Source organism: Engystomops pustulosus, chromosome 3 (assembly GCF_040894005.1).
Source record: "Engystomops pustulosus chromosome 3, aEngPut4.maternal, whole genome shotgun sequence".
Classification (NCBI taxonomy): domain Eukaryota; kingdom Metazoa; phylum Chordata; class Amphibia; order Anura; family Leptodactylidae; genus Engystomops; species Engystomops pustulosus.
In genome coordinates this window covers 131,293,509-131,316,247 of record NC_092413.1, presented here as the reverse complement: position 1 = coordinate 131,316,247, position 22,739 = coordinate 131,293,509, and the positions used below count along the sequence as shown (strand labels likewise).

The 22,739-nt window shown below is 44.0% G+C and overlaps 1 long non-coding RNA gene across 1 annotated transcript; it reads left to right on the top strand.

The window, feature by feature from the left end:
- Positions 1-19,995, top strand: LOC140120557 (uncharacterized). Its single transcript, XR_011853868.1, has 3 exons — positions 1-58; positions 15,871-16,071; positions 18,591-19,995. It is a non-coding gene; the product is annotated as an uncharacterized lncRNA (long non-coding RNA).
- The last annotated feature ends 2,744 nt before the right edge of the window (positions 19,996-22,739 follow it).

Here is a 22,739-nt window from a genome sequence, read left to right as displayed (position 1 = left end):
CAGTCAGGAGTCGCTCTCTACCTGGAGACACAGAGGCTGGACTGTGTGAGAGCCACACGTGAGTGTCACGGGGTTACTGAATGTATGTTTCATGCTGGCAGGTAGAAGCCCTCCAGTGGCTAGTGAGGGCCGCCAAGCGTTTAGTTAGAGCCGGACAGGCAAGGATTTTTATTTGATGTTTTGTTTGTTACTGCTGTTTTTGCTGGAATAAATGCACAGTTTCAACTTTAATCCTGCTGTCCAAGAGAGCTTTGTCATTGCCGACCCCCATGTTTGAGCTGAACCCCTACACATGTTATATACAGGAGAGGACACAAGCCATGTTATATACAGGGGGGTTATATACAGGAGAGGATACAAGCCATGTGAGGGGGTTATATTCAGGAGAGGACATAAGCCATGTGAGGGGGTTATATGCAGGAGAAGACACAAGCCACGTGAGGGGGTTATATATAGAAGAGGACATAAGCCATGTGAGGGGTTATATACAGTAGAGGACACAAGCCATGTGAGGGGGTTATATACAGGAGAGGACACAAGCCATGTGAGGGGTTTATATACAGGAGAGGACATACGCCATGTTATATACAGCAGGGGTTATATACAGAAGAAGACACAAGCCACATGAGGGGGTTATATGCAGGAATGGACATAAGCCACTGGACACTACTGTTAATTTTGGATTTGAGGCTGTGTCCTGCATTTTTAAGCACTCAAGTCACACCCCAGGGAGATGACGACATATGAGGCTGCGGTCACACGTGGTGCTAAGGGTGCAGTCACACTATTTGCCTAATTACATTACTTTTAACATTTGCATTTACAAAACGCATAATAAACCTGATGTTAACAAATGTGTTAACATAGTATTTATATAGCGTGTTGTAAATGTAAATCTTAACAGTAATGTAATTAGGCAAATCACCTCTCCTTAGCTGTTGTAATAAGTATCAAAATGCAATTAAAGCGCAATTAAAATGCTCCGTGTGATCTCACCCTTAGAAGTAACCAATAAATTAAAAAAAATGTAAATGCAAAAATGTCTGGATCAAAAAACAGGTTACTGTGCAAAATTTTAAACATTTAAAGCATGTGAAATAATTCCAATTTAAATGTTAAAACTGAGTCCATGAAAAAAATCCTTCCTTTGCACCTGCCCTGGAACAGGTGCAGATTTGCGCCTAAAAAGTCGCAAAAATAAGCAAGTGAAAGGTTGCACAGAACATCTAAGAAACATATGGCAAACTGCACAAGGTGCAGACCAAGGTGTACTTGAAAAAAAGTGAAAAGTCGCAAATACGAAAGAGTCGCAAAAATGAGACAATTTGACTAGCAGAAATATTGATACATGTCCCTCAATAAGTTGTAATTGATTTTAAATAGTATTGGATTTTCCTTATTCTCCTCTAAAACAGAAGATATTATTGGAAGTCTCATTATGAGCTGTGATTTTGTTATTATGATATCTTTTCTCTAGTTTTCCGATTTATAAGGATCTGGAAACTGCACTCAGGAAATTAAGCTGGAAGTTCAACCCTATTTTTTGAGTACTGCAGCTCAGCTCCCATTTAATTGTTTTGGGGTAGATGTGCATGATGTGAGTCTACAATTTGCAGTTGCATCAATTCCAGAAATCCTCAAAACTGTTGTATAGCTCCAAAACATGTTACAGAACTTTAAACTGATCTTGAGCTTGACTGAAGCAACTGAAAAATACATCTAATTACTAGACTAGTTTCACATGCTGATATATATATATTTTCATAATGGGTGACCAGGTCAACATATATTGGTAAAATAAATATTTCGGTGTACAGGCGGTCCCCTACTTAAGAACACTCGACTTACATACGACCCCTAGTTACAAACGGACCACAGGATATTGGTAATTTATTGTACTTTAGTCTTAGGCTACAATGATCAGCTGTAACAGTTATCACAGGTGTATGTAATGAAGTTTTAGTGTTAATCCTGAGTCTTATGACAATACAACATTTTTAAAATCCAATTGTCACAGAGACCAAAAAAGTTCTGGCTGGGATTACAAAGATTAAAATATACAGTTCTGACTTACATACAAATTCAACTTAAGAACAAACCTACAGACCCTATCTTGTATGTAACCCGGGGACTGCCTGTATACTTAAATCACTATAGACATTTATTCCAAATCCACAGAAAAAGACATGCAATACACCTGCTCTTTACTTTTTAATTCAAGTGAACAAGACAATTAGGATCCCATACATAAGTTGTAACCTCATGTAGCACGTTTTTTCCGTGGAGTGGGATTGAGTCCAAAAAATTGATGTGTACCTTTCTTCTCTTTTTTGAATATGCTTTTATTAACATTTTCAGAAAACATTTTTTTTTTCACAAAAAATGGTGACCATGTCAACATATATAATGTCTTATGTATTGCTAAAAGCCAGCAAGACCCATGATGTCATAGGAGGTCCTGATTTCTTCTGCCCGGGGTCACATGTCTTACTGCTCCTGGCAGTGAACCTCAAACTTTAACAGGATAAATACAGGGATGAACCTAATATTTCTGCAGTCTGAGGCAATGAGCCCCTGTTTAATGAAAGTCCACTGCAGAGCCACCTTTGATGGAAGCTCCACAGCAGAGATCCCTTTAATAAAATGTTCAATGCAGAGCCCCCCTTTAATAAAATGTCCACAGCAGAGCTCCCCCTTAATGAAATGTCCAGGACAGAGCCCCCTTTATTGAAATGTCCACTGCAGAGCCCCCCTTATATGAAATTATCACAGCAGAGCCCCCCTTTAATGTAATTTCCAAAGCAAAGCCCCTTGTAAAGTCCACAGCAGAGCCCCCTTAAAAACAACTCTATACCTACCTCCAGCTTCTTATCCCCGTGGCTCTGCCCGCAACAACGCATTACAAAATCCTCAAAAAATGGTGTATAGCTCCAAAACAAGTTACAGAACTTTAAACTGATCTTGAGCTTGACTGAAGCAACTGAAAAATACACCTAATTACTAGACTAGTTTCACATGCTGATATACAGTATATATTTTTTCACAAAAAAATGCTCTGCCCGCAACAACGCATTACGTCATACTGTGTGCAGGGAGGAAAAGAAGACGGAGCTGTGGGAAGAAGAAGCTAGAGGTAAGTGTAGCTTAGTTTTTTTTTTAAGGTTTAAATTCTTTGACTTCGGCCCGGACTAGGTGTTCCATGGCCCGGTCTTAGGCCGAGTCCAGGTGGTGTTTTACCAAGGGTTTGGGGCTACACTGCCCCAAGATGCCCCCCTGCCCCCATAATCCAGCAAGGGGTTGTCGTCCGAGGCAACTTTCTAAAGTAGGCTCATGGTTATGTTAGTGCTTGCCTAGTGCTATTTGTTACTTTAGTGCTTGCCTTGACCATCTGTATTAGACTAACTGTAATAAAACGTTAAAGTTATGCCTAAAAGAATAACAAAAGTTAACATGTGCTATAAAACAAAGTTTAAAATTGTGTTAAATTAACATTGCTGACTAAAGCTAAGCAATATGTGGACTTAAAAACCTCAATAAACCCAGAGCACAAATGAGTGATGATTGGAACATTTATGTCTTATACAGGCGATCCCCCACTTAAGAACACCCGACTTACAGACCACCCCTAGTTACAAACGGACCTATTAAATCTAATTGTCACAGAGACCAATAAAATTCTGGCTGGGGTTACAATTATAAAATATATAGTTCCGACTTACATACAAATTCAACTTAAGAACAAACCTACAGAACCAATCTTGCAAATAAGCCGGGGACTACCTGTATTGCATTACATTCCTAAAAAACCCTTTTAATGTCCCAAATTGATCTGACCTGTTGATCTGAAGTAGTTTTCTAGAGGTGCTAGTGTCAAAAGTAGGTGCAATGTCAAGTGAAGTAGATTATAATGCAAGCAAATTCATAAAGATAATAATGAACATTTACTGCATACACTAATTTACATAAAAGACTGCATAAAACAATAGGACAAACAGATTCAAGTGAGCCCTGTATAAAGAATTAGTTGATGCCTTGAAGACATAAACATAGACTTTTCCTCTCCACAAGATCATCTCTCTGGTACTAAAATTTACGTTTTAACCTACATTTATTAACAGGTTGTGAAGAGACATATAAATAACACTCTCAAAATAGACTTGACAGTTTCTAATTTAGATTTTGTTTATAGAATAAATTGAGTTAATTGAGTTATTTCCAGGGGTTGATTTTGCTTATTTCCTCTGATGTAATCAGAAATGTAATCATTTTTTTTACGTACACGATACCCCTGCTCTATACTTTCTAATTCAAGTGCACAAGACAGATAGGTTCCCATACAGAAGTTGTGACTTAAAGCAGCACTTTTGGGATTGAGTCAAAAAGTCCTCTCCTTTTTTTTTTTTAATGTACTTTTATTAACATTTTTAGGACAGAAATATCTTTTTTTTCACAAATAGTGATCAGGTCACTGAAACATTACACAAATACAAACAGGGAAAGGGGGATGGGTAAGTCATCTGACACTATGATTCCCATCTTGAGCTTGTCCAGGTTGTCATTTTTATATGATGGTTTTTGTCCATGGTAAAACTGTGAACTAAAGTACTTCTGTAATGTAACCTGAAACATAAGTTTTGCCAGAGATTGCAAATCTTAAGAATAATGGGGATAACTTATCTTAGGATTCTCTCTTTTTTTTGTATTTTTGTGACTTTCTTTGGCACATGCGATATAATTGTGTGCAAATTTGCGACTTTATAACTCGCCTAGGAAAGTTAGCCGTGCAAGAATTTTTCAGTGTTGCTCCTGATGTCAACGTATGAAAAAGTTTCAATTTGGCACAAATCGCTGTTAAAAAGTCACAAATAAACTCCAGTCTCGATCAGGCATATGAGGAACTTTAGAAGAAGTTGCAGAAGAGTTTGAGACTTTTGTTCCACTTTTTAACCCCTTACCGATGTGTGACATATCTTTATGTCACAAGTCGGCTCACGCTGTATGGAGATGTTCACGGGCTAACACCAACGGTCGTCGGTTGGCACCATGTTAACCTGTAAATGCCGCCATATTGGAGTTGATCGCCTCTCCTGATGACTTCACACACATTGGTTACTGTGACAGCCCTTGGGTCAGACAACAGATTCAGTTTGACAACCTAGGGTTAAAGAGAACGAGAACTGATATAAATGAACAGTAAAAATTATATACATGTTAGGCATTAGGTAACGTTTTTCCAGGCATAACATCCCGTAACAGATAATAGCGAAAATCCAAAGTCGAAAATCACACTTTTTGCCATTTAAAAAAAAAATTCTATAAAAAGTGATCAAAAGGCCATATAGTACTTAAACTGGTAGCATTGAAAACATCACTTAAAGTCACAAAATATTACACCACACACAGTTCCGTACAGCAAAGTAAGAAGAAGGTATTAGCACCAGAAGATGGCAAAATGAAGAATTTTTCTTTTGTACAGGAGGTTTTAATTTTTGTAAATGTATGAAAACATTTATACAATGTGTACGAGGCTCCTGGACCAGGTGGGTTACACCCCAGAGTTCTTAAAGAACTCAGTTCTGTTATAGTTGTACCACTGTCTAAAATCTTCAGGGATTCCGTAATGTCTGGTGTGGTGCCAAGTGACTGGCACAAGGCAAATGTGGTGCCAATATATCAAATGGGCTCCAGGCAATTACAAGCCTCTAAGCTTAACTTCCATTGTGGGGAAAATATTGGAAGGGTTAGTAAAAGACTATATACTGGAGTATATGTCACATAGTATAATAAGTGATAGCCAGCATGTGTTTACTAAGAATAGAAATTTTCAAACTAACCTGATCTGCTTCTATGAAGAGGTGAGTAGGTGCCTGGATGGAGGAGCTGCTGTGGATATTGTGTTTTTGGACTTTGCAAAGGCATTTGACACTGTCCCTCATAGACGCCTGACAGGAATCATTTGCAATTGGATTTGATTAGGGATATCATGTTCAGGGTCATCCATGCTAATTATTGCCCATAGAAGAGTGAGTTTTAGGTCAGGGTCTATATGTGATGCCACAAAATTTGTAATTTGAACCCAGAAGATATTTATATGGGGGAAATCACCGAGAGATAAGGATGGCCACATTTTGGGACTTCTACAGCTGGCATCCATCCATCTATTTAAAGGAATAATTGTCGCCAACTCAGTTTGATGACATTATTATGTAAAGTCAGTTATAAGCCCAGTCCCCCACCACTTTCAGTAAGGCAGCTATATTATATAGACAAAGGTCAGGGAAGTTTAGGCCCCATTATATTTAGGCTGCAATGGGACACGTCTGAAGAGTCTGGGTGGGGGTATGTTAGGATCAGTGGATCCTCTGGACCACCGCGGGAGATGTAACTAGCCAACACCCGGAACCGGAGCCTAGCGGCACCTGGTTTTCACCAGAGCCCGCCGCAAAGCGGGTTGGACTTGCTGCGGCAGGATACCACTAGGTCGTTCCCAGGTGTGACTAGCCCACGGTGGCAGCCGAGGTCGAGGTACCTTAACGGATGACAAACTCGTAGTCGGGTCCAGGCACAGGGTCAGGGCAGGCGGCAGAGATGCAACGTCAGGTTCAAGTCCGGGGTCAGCAACAGGAGGTCCAGGCAGGAGGGAACGGGAACACAGGCACACAGCAACAGGGAGGAACACAGGTAACACGGCAACACAGAACTCAGGAATGGGAACACACAGGAATACACTGGAACACAGGAATACGCAGGAACACAGCAATACTCGCTAGGAAGCTTTCTCTAAGGCTAAGAGGCACAAAGATCCGGCAGGGAATGATGGGAAACAAAGGGTTATATACAAAACAGGAAATGACCAATACTAATCACCTGTGCGCTGGCCCTTTAAATCTTGAGGCGGGGCCGCGCGTGAGACCCAGTCCGGACGGGAGCGGGAGCCAGGAGAGGTGAGTGCACCGGAGCAGCAGTGGGGCAGCGGAGGGAGGCACGGGTGCACCCGCGATCCGCGATATGGATCGCGGGGGTGCCTGCAACGGAGGCACGGGTGCACCCGCGATCCGTGGTATGGATCGCGGGGGTGCCCGTGACAGTACCCCCCCCTTCGGCCTCCCCCTCTTCTTTTTGGTCCCAAGAAACCTCTGGAGGAGAGTCCGATCAAAAATATTCTCTTCAGGCTCCCAGGATCTCTCCTCAGGCCCGAACCCCTTCCAATCTACAAGGAAGAACCGCTTACCCCTTACGAACTTCATGTCCAGAACCTCCTTGACTTCATATACATCTGGAGAATCAGCCTCAGGAGCCGGAGGAGGGGATTGCTGGGAGAAGCGGTTCAAGACGACTGGCTTCAGGAGGGATACATGAAAGGAGTTCGGGATGCGCATAGATGGAGGAAGGCGGAGCTTGTATGCCACTTGATTAATGCGCTTGATTACCTCAAAGGGGCCAAGGAACCGGGGCCCAAGTTTATAGCTGGGTATCTTAAGCCGGACGTATCTGGAGGATAGCCATACTTTGTCACCAGGAGAGAAGACAGGAGGAGCTCGACGTCTTTTATCAGCCTGGGTCTTGGTACGGTCTGAAGCTCGTAGAAGGGACTGGCGGGTCTGGTCCCAAACAGCCTTGAGATCCTGCACCAGATCCTCCACCGCAGGGACAACAGAGGGAGTAGACAGCGGGAGAGGTGGGCGAGAAATACGTCCATAGACCACGAAGAACGGAGCCGAACCAGTAGATCCCAAGTCCAGAGAATTGTAAGAGAACTCAGCCCAAGGTAGAAGGTCAGTCCAATTGTCTTGACGGGCTGAGACGAAGTGGCGCAAGTAGCAGCCCAAAGTCTGGTTCACCCTCTCTACTTGACCATTCGACTGAGGGTGGTAAGCAGAAGAAAAGTCAAGGATGACCTGCAGTTGGTTACATAAAGAACGCCAGAATTTAGAGACAAACTGGACTCCTCGATCGGACACAATGTGAAGCAGAAGGCCATGCAGACGGAAGATATGTTTGAAGAACAAACTGGCAAGCTGTGGAGAAGACGGAAGACCTGGAAGGGGAACAAAATGGGACATTTTGGAAAACCGGTCCGTCACCACCCAGATGACAGTATTGCCCGAGGAGACAGGCAAATCAGTAACAAAGTCCATTGCCACGTGAGACCACGGGCGACTGGGTATCGGCAACGGGAGTAACAGTCCAGCCGGTTTGAGACGAGAGGCTTTATTGCGGGCACAGGAGGAGCAGGATCCCACAAACTCCCGAACATCTTTGACCAGGTCTGGCCACCAGTAATAGCGGGAGATGAGGGCCAAGGAGCGCTGCACCCCAGGGTGCCCAGCCAGACGAGAAGAATGTCCCCAAGACAGAATCCTCTTCCTGAGAGCAGGTCTAACATACGTCTTGCCAGGAGGCAGCTGCTGAAGGTCCACCGGAGCTGCAACAACAAGCTGATCAGGAGAAATTATGTGCCGAGGAACTGGTTCATCTCCAACAACATCTGACGAACGGGACAGAGCATCAGCCTTGATATTCTTGTCTGCCGGACGAAAATGAATCAGCAAGTCAAAGCGGGAGAAGAACAAAGACCACCGGGCTTGCCTGGGATTCAGGCGCTGGGCTGTCTGGAGGTACAGAAGATTCTTGTGGTCAGTGTACACACAAACAGGATGGAGAGCTCCCTCCAGAAGATATCGCCATTCTTCAAGAGCAAGTTTGATGGCTAATAGTTCTCTGTCTCCAATGGAATAATTTCTCTCAGCAGGAGAAAAAGTCTTGGAAAAGAAACCGCAAGTCAAAGTTCGGCCCTTGGGCCCTTTCTGAGTGAGCACCGCTCCAGCTCCTATGGAGGATGCGTCCACCTCCAGAAGAAAGGGTTTGTCCGTATCTGGCCTAGAGAGTACGGGAGCCGAGGAGAAAGCAGACTTTAACTTGGAGAAGGCCATTTCAGCAGCTGGAGACCAGGCACGTGGATTGGCACCCTTCTTGGTGAGCGCCACGATGGGGGACACCAGAGTGGAGAAATGGGGAATAAACTGACGGTAATAGTTCGCAAACCCCAGGAACCTCTGTATGGCTCGGAGACCCTCTGGACGTGGCCACTGAAGAACTGCAGACAGCTTCGCGGGGTCCATCTGAAGGCCTCTGTTGGAAATTATGTAACCAAGGAAGGGAAGGCAGTGCTGGTGAAACAGGCATTTTTCTAACTTGGCATAGAGGTGATTGGCACGAAGTCGACCTAGAACTTGTCGTACGTGTGCCTGGTGGGACTCAAGGTCTGGAGAGTACACCAAGATGTCATCGAGGTAGACCACGACACAAGTATAAAGAAGGTCCCGAAAAATGTCGTTCACAAACTCCTGAAAAACAGCAGGGGCATTACACAGCCCAAAGGGCATCACTAGGTACTCAAAGTGCCCGTCACGGGTGTTAAACGCCGTCTTCCACTCATCACCTTTGCGGATCCGGATGAGATTGTAAGCACCACGGAGGTCCAGCTTGGAGAACACCTTGGAACCACGTAGGCGATCAAAGAGTTCTGTAATCAACGGCAGAGGGTAACGGTTTTTTACCGTGATCTTATTCAGCCCACGATAGTCTATACAGGGACGTAGGGAGCCGTCCTTCTTGGTAACGAAGAAAAACCCTGCGCCAGCCGGAGATGAGGACTTGCGTATAAAACCCCTCTGCAGATTCTCCTTGATGTAGTCGGACATGGCTAGAGACTCAGGTACTGAAAGAGGGTAGACACGACCTCTGGGAGGAGTGGCGCCAGGAAGAAGATCCACAGGGCAATCATAGGGACGATGTGGTGGTAGAATCTCCGCCTGCTTCTTGGAGAAAACGTCCGAAAAGTCCCGATAACAAGCTGGCAGACCCTCCAGAGACTTGGGAGCCAGAGTCGAAGTCCTCACAGGTAGCGGACGGGGAACCTGCATACAACGTGAAGCACAGTTCGGACCCCAACGGAGGATATGCCCGGAGGACCAGTCCAGTACAGGGGCATGAAGCTGCAACCAGGGGAGACCCAGCAGTAGAGCAGATGTGCTTTGGGGCAGCACAAAAAACGAAAGTCTCTCTTGATGTAGGACACCAACTTGCAGAAGCAGGGGCTCCGTGCGAAACCAGATGGGTACGGAGAGAATCTGACCATTGACCGAGGCAATAGACAATGGCTTCTCAAGACGAACCACCGGGAAGTGATGCCGAGAGACCAAGGCTGCATCCACGAAGTTCGCTGTAGAGCCCGAGTCCAGGAAGGCAGTAACCTGGATCTGGGTACCGGTGCCAACGCTGAGGAGCACGGGAAGAATCAGACGTGGAGAAGCTGTATTTACACCTAGGGACGCTTCTCCCAAGAAGCCTAGGTGCTGGCGTTTCCCGGACGTTGAGGACGGACAGGACAGGAACTGATGAAATGCTCAGGGCTGGCACAGTACAGACATAGGTTCTCCTGTCGGCGTCTTGAACGCTCTCGTAGAGTGAGCCGGGTTCGGTCAACCTGCATGGGTTCCTCAGCAGAAGATTCAGGCGGACCCTGGAGCGGCCTTTGGAAGACTGGCGCCAGGCGAGGAATGCGTCTAACACGGCCTTGGGGATACTCGGAGCGTAGTTCCTCAGCTCGCTCCTTAAACCGAACATCAATTCGAGTGGCCAAGGTGATGAGGTCACTCAGAGTAGATGGAAGATCCCGAGCTGCCAGTGCGTCCTTGACCTGCGCAGAGAGCCCTTTCTTAAATGTAGCGATGAGGGCTGCATCGTTCCACGCAAGTTCAGAAGCCAGGGTGCGGAATTGAACTGCGTACTCTCCCACCGATGAGTTGCCCTGACGCAAGTTCAACAATGCAGACTCCGCAGAGGAGGCTCGTGCTGGTTCCTCGAAGACAGACCGGAACTCTGACAGAAACGCAGAGAGGTTAGACACAACCGGGTCATCTCTGTCCCAAAGCGGAGTAGCCCAGGCCAGGGCTTTCCCGGAAAGAAGGCTGAGGACAAATGCCACCTTGGACCGCTCTGTGGCAAATTGCGACGGCATCAGTTCTATGTGCAAGGAGCACTGGGTTATGAAGCCCCTGCACATCTTTGGATCTCCATCATACTTGCCGGGCAAAGAGAGGCGTAGCCTGGGTTCAGCAGCAGGAAGATAAGCCGGAGCAGCAGGGGTCGCAGCGGCCGCTTCAGGAGACTGTTGCTGATGTTGGGTAGCAAGTAGTTGTTGGAGCATGGCGGTGACTTGCTCTAGCTGATTCCGCTGTGCTGCAATCTGCCGGGACTGGTGGATCACGATGGTGGCGAGATCAGGCTGACTGGGAGAAGGAGCCTCGGCGGGATCCATGGCCGGATCTTACTGTTAGGATCAGTGGATCCTCTGGACCACCGCGGGAGATGTAACTAGCCAACACCCGGAACCGGAGCCTAGCGGCACCTGGTTTTCACCAGAGCCCGCCGCAAAGCGGGTTGGACTTGCTGCGGCAGGATACCACTAGGTCGTTCCCAGGTGTGACTAGCCCACGGTGGCAGCCGAGGTCGAGGTACCTTAACGGATGACAAACTCGTAGTCGGGTCCAGGCACAGGGTCAGGGCAGGCGGCAGAGATGCAACGTCAGGTTCAAGTCCGGGGTCAGCAACAGGAGGTCCAGGCAGGAGGGAACGGGAACACAGGCACACAGCAACAGGGAGGAACACAGGTAACACGGCAACACAGAACTCAGGAACGGGAACACACAGGAATACACTGGAACGCAGGAATACAGGAATACGCAGGAACACAGCAATACTCGCTAGGAAGCTTTCTCTAAGGCTAAGAGGCACAAAGATCCGGCAGGGAATGATGGGAAACAAAGGGTTATATATAGAGATGAGCGAGTATACTCGTCCGAGTATACTGCTCGGTCGAGTATTAGCATACTCGGACCGGCTCGTTACTCGGACGAGTATCTCGCCGGCTCGAGTTCGAGCATTAAATTAATAAAAGACACAGAAGAACAGTGTTTACACTGTTCTTCAACACATAACACATGTTTCCAGATGTAATTGTAAGAATACATTAATAAAACACTATTCTTCACTTTACAGGTGTTCGCGCGTGTCTCCCGCTAAGTTCGGAGATGTGCGCCGAACATCAGCAATGTAAAGAATAGTGTTATTTGAATGTGTTCTGCAATGTGCACTTAAATGCTCGTGTTTTCACTGTTTTTATTCTATTCTTCACATTGCTGATGTTAGCGCGTATCTCCAAACTTAGCGGGAGACATGCGCGAACATCTGCAAAGTGAAGAATAGAATAAAAATAGTGCAAACTGTGAAAACAAGAGCATTTAAGTGCAGAACACATTCAAATAACACTATTCTTCACATTGTTGATGTGCGCGCACATCTCCGACATTATCGGAAGACTTGTGCTAACATCTGCAAAGTGAAGAATAGAATAAAAACAGTTAAAACAGTGAAAACAGTGAACACAGGACCATTTAATTGCAGAACACATTGAAAGAACACTATTCTTCACATCCAGATGTTCGGCGCACATCTCCTAACTTAGCGGGAGACACGCGCGAACACCTATAAAGTGAAGAATAGTGTTTTTTTTAATGTATTCTTACAATTAAAACATCTGGAAACATGTGGAATGTGTTATTATTTACTGTTCTTTTAATGTGTTGTGTTAGTGAAAAAATGCTCGGGTCTCCCATTGACTTTAATGGGGCTCGTTATTCGGTACGAGCACTCGAGCATCGGGAAAAGTTCGTACCGAATAACGAGCACCCGAGCATTTTAGTGCTCGCTCATCTCTAGTTATATACAAAACAGGAAATGACCAATACTAATCATCTGTGCGCTGGCCCTTTAAATCTTGAGGCAGTGCCGCGCGCGCGCCCTAGGGAGCGGGGCCGCGCGCGAGACCCAGTCCGGACGGGAGCGGGAGCCAGGAGAGGTGAGTGCACCGGAGCAGCAGTGGGGCAGCGGAGGGAGGCACGGGTGCACCCGCGATCCGCAATATGGATCGAGGGGGTGCCTGCAACGGAGGCACGGGTGCACCCGCGATCCGTGGTATGGATCGCGGGGGTGCCCGTGACAGGGTATTTATTTGTTATATTTATTATATTTATTTATAGGATTGTAGTAAGTATAATAGTTTAGGGAAGACTACCATCTTTATTAGATGAGCAGGATATTGTTAATCTTTTCCATTTTTTGTGTGTATCTAATACTGTGATGAGCAGTAATAAAGAGGAGCAATGTTACGTTTGTAGAGCTTATAAAAAGACTGGGGAATGTTAACTTATGTGGTGGGTTTTAGCAGATCTGAAGGTATGTTTGTGCCCCAAGTGGGGAAAAAATTTATTGTACAGCCAGAAAGGGATCCATATTGTTGACACACAGACCTTATGAGCACCCACACAAATGCCTTTAATGTTTACGTTTGTCTGGAGTATTCTAAGTGTATAGATAAATTAAATAGCAAGGGGACTAGAGGCAACCATGTCATTTTAGATGATGTAAAGGAACTAGAGGAGGATTGTATCCAGTTATAGTTATAAATGTTTCTACATTCATGTCTAGGGTTTGTAAAAAAAAAAATTCCTATGGCAAAGCTGGGTCTATAAAATTTTTCTAGAGACTGAATCAAATGCATTTTCAGAATCCAAACTGAGAAGCATTGTTGGAGGGGAGTGTTTATCTCGTGCCTGGATGGTTGTTGCTATTGCCATTCCAATACCTCTAGAAGAGTGTCTGCCCTGAACCAAGCCTAATTAGAATTGTGTGAGTAAATCAGCTAAAAAGTTCTATTCTACTTTCCAACATTTTAGTGAGGATGTTGTAACGTTGCTTTGGTAATGATATAGGTCTGTAAAGATCGAACGAGCATTGGATTTCTGTGTGCTACATGGAACCCCTGGATTAACAGTCCTTTCAGGTATATTTTGTTGTAAAGGGATGTTAACGTACGTGCTATGTAGGTCCCAAGCATTTTATAGTAGTCCGGAAAGACTGTAAGGACATGGGGATTTGTGATTGGACAGGGACTTAAAGGCGTATATAACCTCTTCTACTATAAATGCTTGGGCTAGTAATTTTTGCTGATTAGGCATAAGTTTTGGTGGGTTAGTTTTGTATAATAAATTCGATGTCCCTGTTCAGTTTTATGGTTGGGTAGAAAATAATTGTGTGTAAAATTCTCTAAATGCATTTTGAATGTCAAGTGGAGAAGTTAATTCAATCATGTCTGTGGTATTCTCTATCTTAAGAATAGTGTGAGTTGGTTTTGGTGGAGAGGAAAGGTGGGAGAGAAGTTTTCTTGGATTATTACCCCATCTGAAAAATGTATTCCTTGTAGTGTCAACCAGCCATTGGGCTTGATCCCTCAGAAAAGTGTTTAGTAATTGTCACGCTTCTAAATGTCTCTGTTTGTTGTCCTCTGTATGTGAAACTAAAGTAGGCGGCTTGTGCTTGGGTTAGTGACTGGTACAGGGAATCATAATGTTGATATTTTACGGTTGTGCCACATATGCCATTCTATGTCCATACATAATCATCTTTGATGCCCTCCAAAGAAGGCTTGGGTCATCTGCATATACAAAATGCTTCCCATTTTCTTAGCAGGAAGCTCGTAAAATCCGACATAAATATGATGGGAATCTCCAGTTACAGCTGCATGTGTGGGGGATAAGTAGGTCTACCGACATCCTTACCAGAGCATGGTCAGGGTAATCTGTGGATTTAAACTAGAAGATGTCAACATGTCATCTGTTCTGGAATGGGAGCAATGGACATGAGAATACTAAGTACATTCTTTGCTAATGGAGTTAATGCGACCCCGTGGGTTATATAATGATACGTAGGTCATGAGGTTGCCTATGTTCTGAGTGGCTTGTGTATCTAGTGTTAAAGAATTAAACATATCCATGTGTGGGATAAGGGCTGTATTAAAGTCTTCACGAATTATCAGTAGGTTTAGGATTTTAGTGGATAATAATTGGAAAATTGCAGAGAAGAAGGGTTTTAGCATAAATGTTAAAGATAGAAAGTCAAACAAAGACACATCAAGTATATGTCATGATCTAGGGTTGTTTCATGTATAATATATTACAAAGATGGAAGAATATGTTCACCCCTGCAATCTTGTTAGTGTAAGAGGTGGATATACACTGGTCTATCCACAGAGACTTCAGTGTACCTGTGTCTAATTGTGCCCAAATAGTGTGTGTGTGTAAAAACATTACAAGTGGGCGAGAGTTTTTTTTTAGTTTGGGCAATTTAGACTGAAAATGTTAAAGTGAGATATAGATGTTGTTGTATAAGCACCTGAACAGCCATTACCTATTCCGGTTGGTGGAAAGTGGTCAAGCAACAATATTGCAGATGGTTCTCTATCCACTCAACCCATCCTAGTGAGCAGGTATTGTAGAAGACAGATGCCAAGGAGTATGACCACTCACCCCATTGAGGCAAAGATGGGGGGGGGGGGGGGCAAGAAAAACGAAGGCCAAACATCTGAGGTGCGCATCATCAGGGATAGTGAAGAATGTTGCAGCTCATTAATGTTTGTGTATCTTGTATCCTGCCAGTCATTATGTTGTACAAGACTTGCTTGGGCTTTGCCGGGAACAGAAGTCGAAGTGAATATTCCTTTTAATAAGGATGTTTTCTTTGGCGAAGTAGTGGAAGAACTTGGTATTTGTAGGCCTAGGTCGGGTATCAGGAGCCTAATGTGCCCCTCCTCAGGTGGTGTGCTCTTTTAATAGATGGTAGTTTATGATTAGTGTCTGGGTCTAGTGCAGACATTAGGTCAACAGATAAATATTTGACCCGGTCATCTCTTTTGAGGTTTTCTGTTATGCCTAAAAAAATTAATTTGCATCTTCTACTTCTGTTTTGTAGATCCTCCAGTTTGTCTTGAAGTTGGTGGATCAGATCTGCATTTTGAGAGACAGAAGTTTGTAAGGTGTCAAGTGAGTCTTCACATGTGCGCACCCTGGCTTCCACCTCCACTGGGTGTTAGAAGTGATTTATGTTAAAGCATTGTTGAAAGATGTGTGCAATACTTCCAGCTGGATTTCTAGAAGTGACATTATTATACAGGTAACCTTGGTGGCTTGTTCTCTGTCTTTGAAAAGCTGAGATAGAAGCATTTTCCCCCTAGGACAGTGATGATGAAAATTTTAGAGATCGAGTGCCCAAAGTGAGACTCAAAAACCACTAGCTTTTCCCAAAGTGCCGCCACAGCAATCTAGGCAGTAACAAACGTATTGCTACCAGAATCTTTGAGCTCCAATCCGACACCTTTTCACTCTTTGGGCAGGACAAAGCAGCACGGGATGGGTCACTTTACAATAGCAGGGCACTACTTGGACTACTTGAGACTGCAGGAAGATGCCATGTCTGGCAAACTCTGTGCCTGGGAGACAGCCTGTGTGCCCACAGAGATGCCTCCGAATGCCATCTCTGGCACCATTGCCATAGGTTCGCCACCACTGCCCTAGGATTTGGATTTCTAGGTGTGAAGTTATTCTCCTAGTATTGCTTGTATTGACCATATCTGTAGATTTGTCCCTAATAAATGTATCCATTCTTAGAAGACCTAGAAGGAACGTGTATAATGGAATTCCTCTCCCTATGTCGGTGTTAATTGGTCAGGTTTTAAGTGTGGGGTTGTAAATTTTGAGCAATAAGGTCTCTGCAGTGGGTAATTGACTGAAAAGGGCCCTGAGATTTGGGTACACTAGCCCCAAGTCACCTCTAATTTTCCTCCCCCAAGGTGGTACTGAAGAGGTTAAATGGAAATTTACGAGCGTATTGCTCATCCAAAAAGAAAAAAATTCAGCGCCTAACCGTTGATGATGAGCTACGGGCTACGGGCTACGAAAAACGTCTCCTTTTAGATTAAATCACAATTGTAATTTTCATTTATTCTTTTAAGAAAATTTTATGTAATAAGTTTTGATAAACAAAACCACGGTTAGGTGCAGAACAGTACATTTTTTTCTTTTTGAATGAGCTATACACTCATAACTTTCCATTGAAGTGTACCCTCTGAACTGTGGGTAAATCGAGGTCTGCCAGGTGGATGGAGGACTAGGTTGTTAAAGTTGGTTGTGACTGTTAACCAAAAAAGGTAAGCACGCAACTACTATCTACTTATAAAACAAATGTTGTAAACTAACTACACAATATTGGCGCTTTCCGATATCTTTTTTTTTATACAAATATCTTCATTGAAGGGGTTAAGCATTCCTGTGTTGTGCTTTGAGAATGGGGGAGCCGAGGAATAGATATAATGCAGCCACAGAGCGTGTACGGCTCAAAAAAGTTTTTTCCCCCTTTTTAAATCTGCCTGTGGTGAGGCAATACAACTTTGGCACTTAAAGTCTGGGCCTTTAGTTTCTGGGAGGCCACAGCCTATATGTTAGGTGACTTGGCCTGTGGAACCAATTATCAGGAATTGTGTTGTTTTGACTGGGGCTTACTGGATGTGGAGATGGGGCTGCTGTTTAGCCAGCAAGTGGCGGGCTTCCGATACGGCCTATAGGGTGCTGGTGGCAGATGTAATAATACATCATGACCAAGGCTTTGGCCTGCCTTTAGGCCCCAGATTGGAAATATACCTTGAGAGCTCCACTTGTGGTGGATGACAGGAGGACGCACTATAACATGTCCGAGGCCTCAGGAGATGTGGTACAAGGCCTTGTATATGTGGGTTCCGCCAATGCACTGGGGGCAAGGCTGAAGGGTGGATGGCTAAAGATTTGCCGCTGTCGCACCACAAAAACGCATCCATTCTGTCTTGTCTCTATAGTTATATCTTTCTCTAAGAACGAGCCCACCCCTGTATTGGAGGTTTCTGTTATGAACTTACAGCAAGTATATTATAGAAGAACATAAAAAAAGCTGAATGCTAAAGAAGAATCAAAGGCCTTCCTTTCACCTTCCGTTTTCCATACAGATCAATGTACTGAAGGGTAGCTTATGTTACACTGCCTTTTTTATAGTAGAAAAAATAACGTGGTCTGCTATGCTATTCTTCCTGCCTTAAATATCTAAAATTGTGATGCAAGCTGTTGAATGCAGATGTGAACTTATTTAAATAGGTACAATCCGATCTCAAGTGTTCTGCAGCTGGCAGGGAAGCATAGGCAAGCATTGTGGCCACCTATGACCAAACAAGGTGGCCTATACAGTAATTCCTGTCAAAATCAGTTTGATGCCTCTCACATCTTATTAATATTGTTGTAAAATTATTAATTCTGACAATTTTACCGAACAAGTAGATAAAATAATATTATTTATGACCTCCATAGCGTTCAGACAAGAGTTTCTTTACAGTTTAGCCATGCTACATACAGACATGAAAGTTATGCATTCTGATCAGTCATTGGACTGTTTTATTCTGTTCTGAGGTCATTTCAAAACATGAACCGGTCCAAATTCAATATTGAAAACATTTGCAGTCAGTTGGATCTCATCCAAAATAGTGGTTATTGAGCTTTCTCGTGAGAGCAGTAGAAGAAAAATAATGTTTGTAATTCTGCCATGCAAGTACTTCAGATATGTTAAACTTGAGACATTCTTTGAGAAATGTTTGTTTACCTTTTTTTTTGTAGAAACCAGGCCAGAAGCTAGAAGCTAAAAGAAGAGCAGATCCTGCCAAAGGGGGCACATACCAGCATGTAATTGTGCTTGGTCTACAATCCTTCATCCTGGTGGTAGATTTCCTTTAATTCCCAAACGAAAGAATTATATTTGAGAAAAGTAAAATGTGCATTTGCCCAGAGACATTCCATAAGTTAAACCTCAAACCCTTCCTCTCAATCTGGTTAAAATCCAGCTATTATGGTATTTTTCAGATTTCAATTTTAAAACTAATGCAGAATTTTTAGTAGTTTAAATTTGGAATCAAGTGAATGCAGATTTTTATTAGTTGAAATTTTCCTGCTGATACAGAATTTTTAATAGTTTTCATTTTTAATAGAGCAAATGCAGAATTTTACTTAATTGAATTCTCTAATCAATTAATCAGGCTCTGGCGCAGCCAAGTCGCATGGAATCCATGCTTATTTCATCTTTATGAAAGTGAGGATATTGGCTGTGGTTGACAATCATGGCGAGTGTTGAACATGCGCTCTGACAGCATACTTTCTGCAGGAAGGACAGCACCTTCAAGAGATAGAGGGCAAGCCTTGGCCATGTGTCTAATTTTTCCACCCAGAGATTTAATGGGGAGGACCCATCCTTCAGTTCCAGGAGACGTGTAAACAGATAATCCACCACCATTTGAGTCACATTTTGTCTCCATTTCAGTTGGTGGAGGAGGTTGCAGAAAAGTGAACAATGCGCTGCACAGTGTGACCATGCTGGTGCCCCTACTACACCAGTGACTTCCTCCACTCAATGCCGGATAGGAAATCTGTCTCCACCAAAATGCACTTGTACTCCCTCATTTTTCTGGCTCTACTGATGGAATGAAGCTGCTGTGGATGAAGTGTGATGTTATCAGCACTGACCATATTAGTTAGTTACATTTTGGAAAGCACCAGCTCCATCCCCAGCAGCAGCACAATGACCATGTCCCTTGAATTCTGCTTTCCTGATTTTAAAACACCTGCAGTACCGTTTGGGGATATAAATGGATGAAATAATTATAATGCCACTAAAATGTGATACTGTATGAGGATATAAATGAAATTAGTATGATAACTGACACTATAGTACTGTATAATGCAAATAGTACAAAGGTCGGCACTATACGATAACACTGATTCAACTAGTTCTAAGACTAGTACTGTAAGGAAATAATAATAATTCCTTTATTTGTATAGAGCACATAGACTATGCAGTGCCACACTAAGCTTGCCAAATCAGTCCCTGTTTCCAATGGGGCTCACAATCTAATTACCCTTACAGTATGTTTTGGAGGAAACCGGAGGAGATCCACACAAACAAGGAGAAAAGATACAAACTCTTTGCAGATGTTAACTTGTATGGGACTTGAACCCAGGACTCCAACGCTGCAAGGCTATAGTGTAAACCACTGAGCCATTGTGCTGCCTGTTACACTGATGGTTACTAAGACTAGCACTGTAAGGTAACACTGATGCAAATAATTCTACGACTGGTATAGGTAGATAACAGTGATAGAAATAGTTCTAAGATTGGTAGTGTAAGGTAACACTGATGCATATACTAAAAAGACAAGTATAATTATAAGGTAATATTATGTGGTGTGGAAGATGACCTACATAAAGGCAATATCAAGAAACAAAATGCCAAGCTACCTCAAATATTCAGATTGATCCAGGTTCCTCACGAGGATAAGTAAAACAACATCACTTTTTAGTGCTTCAAATAAATAATAAGAGTTGTCCTTGACCTGAATTCTTCTTGCTTTGTATTTTCTTGTTGTCACTGTTCACAATTTGAGGAAATTGTGTGCTTTTCCCTGATTTGCTAGTCCTTTTTTTCTTGGAGACTATATTGAGAAGAACAGATTAATAGTACAGATCAAAAATGGCTTGGGTGAAGATAAAATGATCTTTTATTATACTCGCAAAAGTGGTTAAAATCAATCCAAACAATAGCCAGAGAAGATCACTGCCTGACCCTGTGGTACCCGGTTTTCACCAGAGCCCGCCGCAAAGCGGGTTAGACAAGCTGCTGCGTGTTACCACAAGGTCGTTCCTCAGGCGTGACTTATCTGCAGTGGCAGCCAAGGTCGAGGTACAGAGACGGCAGACAATCTCGAGGTTAAAGTACAGGCAAAGGGTCAGGGCAGGCAGCAGAGATGCAATGTCAGAGTCCGATCCGGGAGTCAGCAACAGGAGGTCCAAGCAGAAGGGTATGGGAACACGGCACACAGGACAGCAGCACGGAGGAACACTGGTACACAGGAACACAAAGGAGCTCAGGTAACACAGGAACACGGAGGATCTCAGGTAACACAGGAACACGGAGGGACTCAAGAACGCTGGAGACACAGGAACGCTGGAGACACAGGAACGCTGGAGACACAGGAACGCTGGAGACACAGGAACGCAGGAGACACAGGAACGCAGGAGACACAGGAATGCAGGTAAATCGCAGGAGACACTGGAGCGCAGATAAATCGCAGAAGAGCTTTCTCTCAGGCTGTTAGGTACAAAGATCCGGCCAGAGTGTAAGGAAGGTGCAGGGTTTTTAAAGGGGAAGTGATCAGCCAGTGCACCAATTAGCGGTGCGTTGGCCCTTTAAATTTCCTGAAGGTGCCGCGCGCGCACCCTAGGAGACGGGGACGCGCGCGGACGGAACCCAGTAGGGATTCTGGTGCGGGGAGAGGTGAGCTGCGCCGGCACCGCGCCTGCGAGCTCTGGGGCGATATGGGTCACGGGACTACCCGTGACAGCTATCAAACTCCTGCTACAGAAAACATTCCTCAAATCTTGACACTTCTTCCACCATCTTTCATAAACTTATTTACACACTTTAGGGAGCACTTAATATCAACTTTCCAACAGAAAACTGGTATATTTTTTCAGCTTTTGCTGTGCCTGCGTTGGCACCACAGTTTTGGTGGTTTTCCAACACTCGGCACCCTTTTTTGGGGCGTAAATTTTCCAACTCATTTTCCAACACAATTAGACCAGCTAAAAGCTGGTCCACGGATTTCTATTTCACCTTCATGAATGGGTAGAAAGTTCTAAACCTTTTTGTTTGTGCGCAAATTCATTAATCCCTTGCACCAAAAACTTATATCCCACAGAAAATTATAGCACACTTCCTGTGTCACCCTGCGCCTATATTGATAAATGCCTGCCTCTGAGTTCAGTCTTTCCCTAGTTTGTCAAAACTTGCTGTCATCACAAACATAGATTGTGAAACACTTCTCTGTCCAAGTAACATGCTCCTCAGCAAAGGTGAGTCTAGCCTTTTAATTCTTTATGCTGATGAGAAGTTTAGTCACTGCAGAGTGGGCTTTTAGTCCAAATGTTCTTAAAGGAAACCTACCACTTGAAGTGGCAGGTATAAGGGGGAACTACCGAGCACCAGCTCAGGGTGAGCTGGTGCCGGAGCTTATTTTAGTTAGTGTTTTAAACCGCGGTATCGCGGTTTAAAACACTTTTTAAACGTTGTAGCCGGCGCAGGCAGGTACGCGCTCGGCGCTTACCGTGCACGCGGCTACATAGGAAGTAAATGAGAGCCGCGCGCATGGTAAGCGCCGAGCGCGTACCTGCCTGCGCCGGCTGCAACGTTTAAAAAGTGTTTTAAACCGCGATACCGCGGTTTAAAACACTAACTAAAATAAGCTCCGGCACCAGCTCACCCTGAGCTGGTGCCCGATATTGCCATCGGAAACCTGCCACTACAAGTGGTAGGTTTCCTTTAAACATTAGAACACACAATGCACTTTGTGAAACATCCGTTTGGAACGACACACCATTTTTGGAGTGAAAACTGAGTCAGTGAAAACTGAGAAGTTAGGCTGCAAGTTGAAGGGGGTTTGTCAGATAATCAAGAAAATTAGCACAGGGTGCCAGAATAACACCAATAAGGGCTCTTTTACATTAGCATGGAAAATACTCATAGAAGTCAATGGCTTTGTGAAGAACCCGGGTAAATCACTGAACCACAGACGTGAAAAACAAAGGCTATGTGAAAGAGCCCTTACTTACACTATATGACAGTGTTCTCTAATTTTGATCATTTTCGTTCATTATTTAAATATGCAATTTATGAAATAAGCTAAAAATACTGCTATTTTAATCATATTGGGATATTTT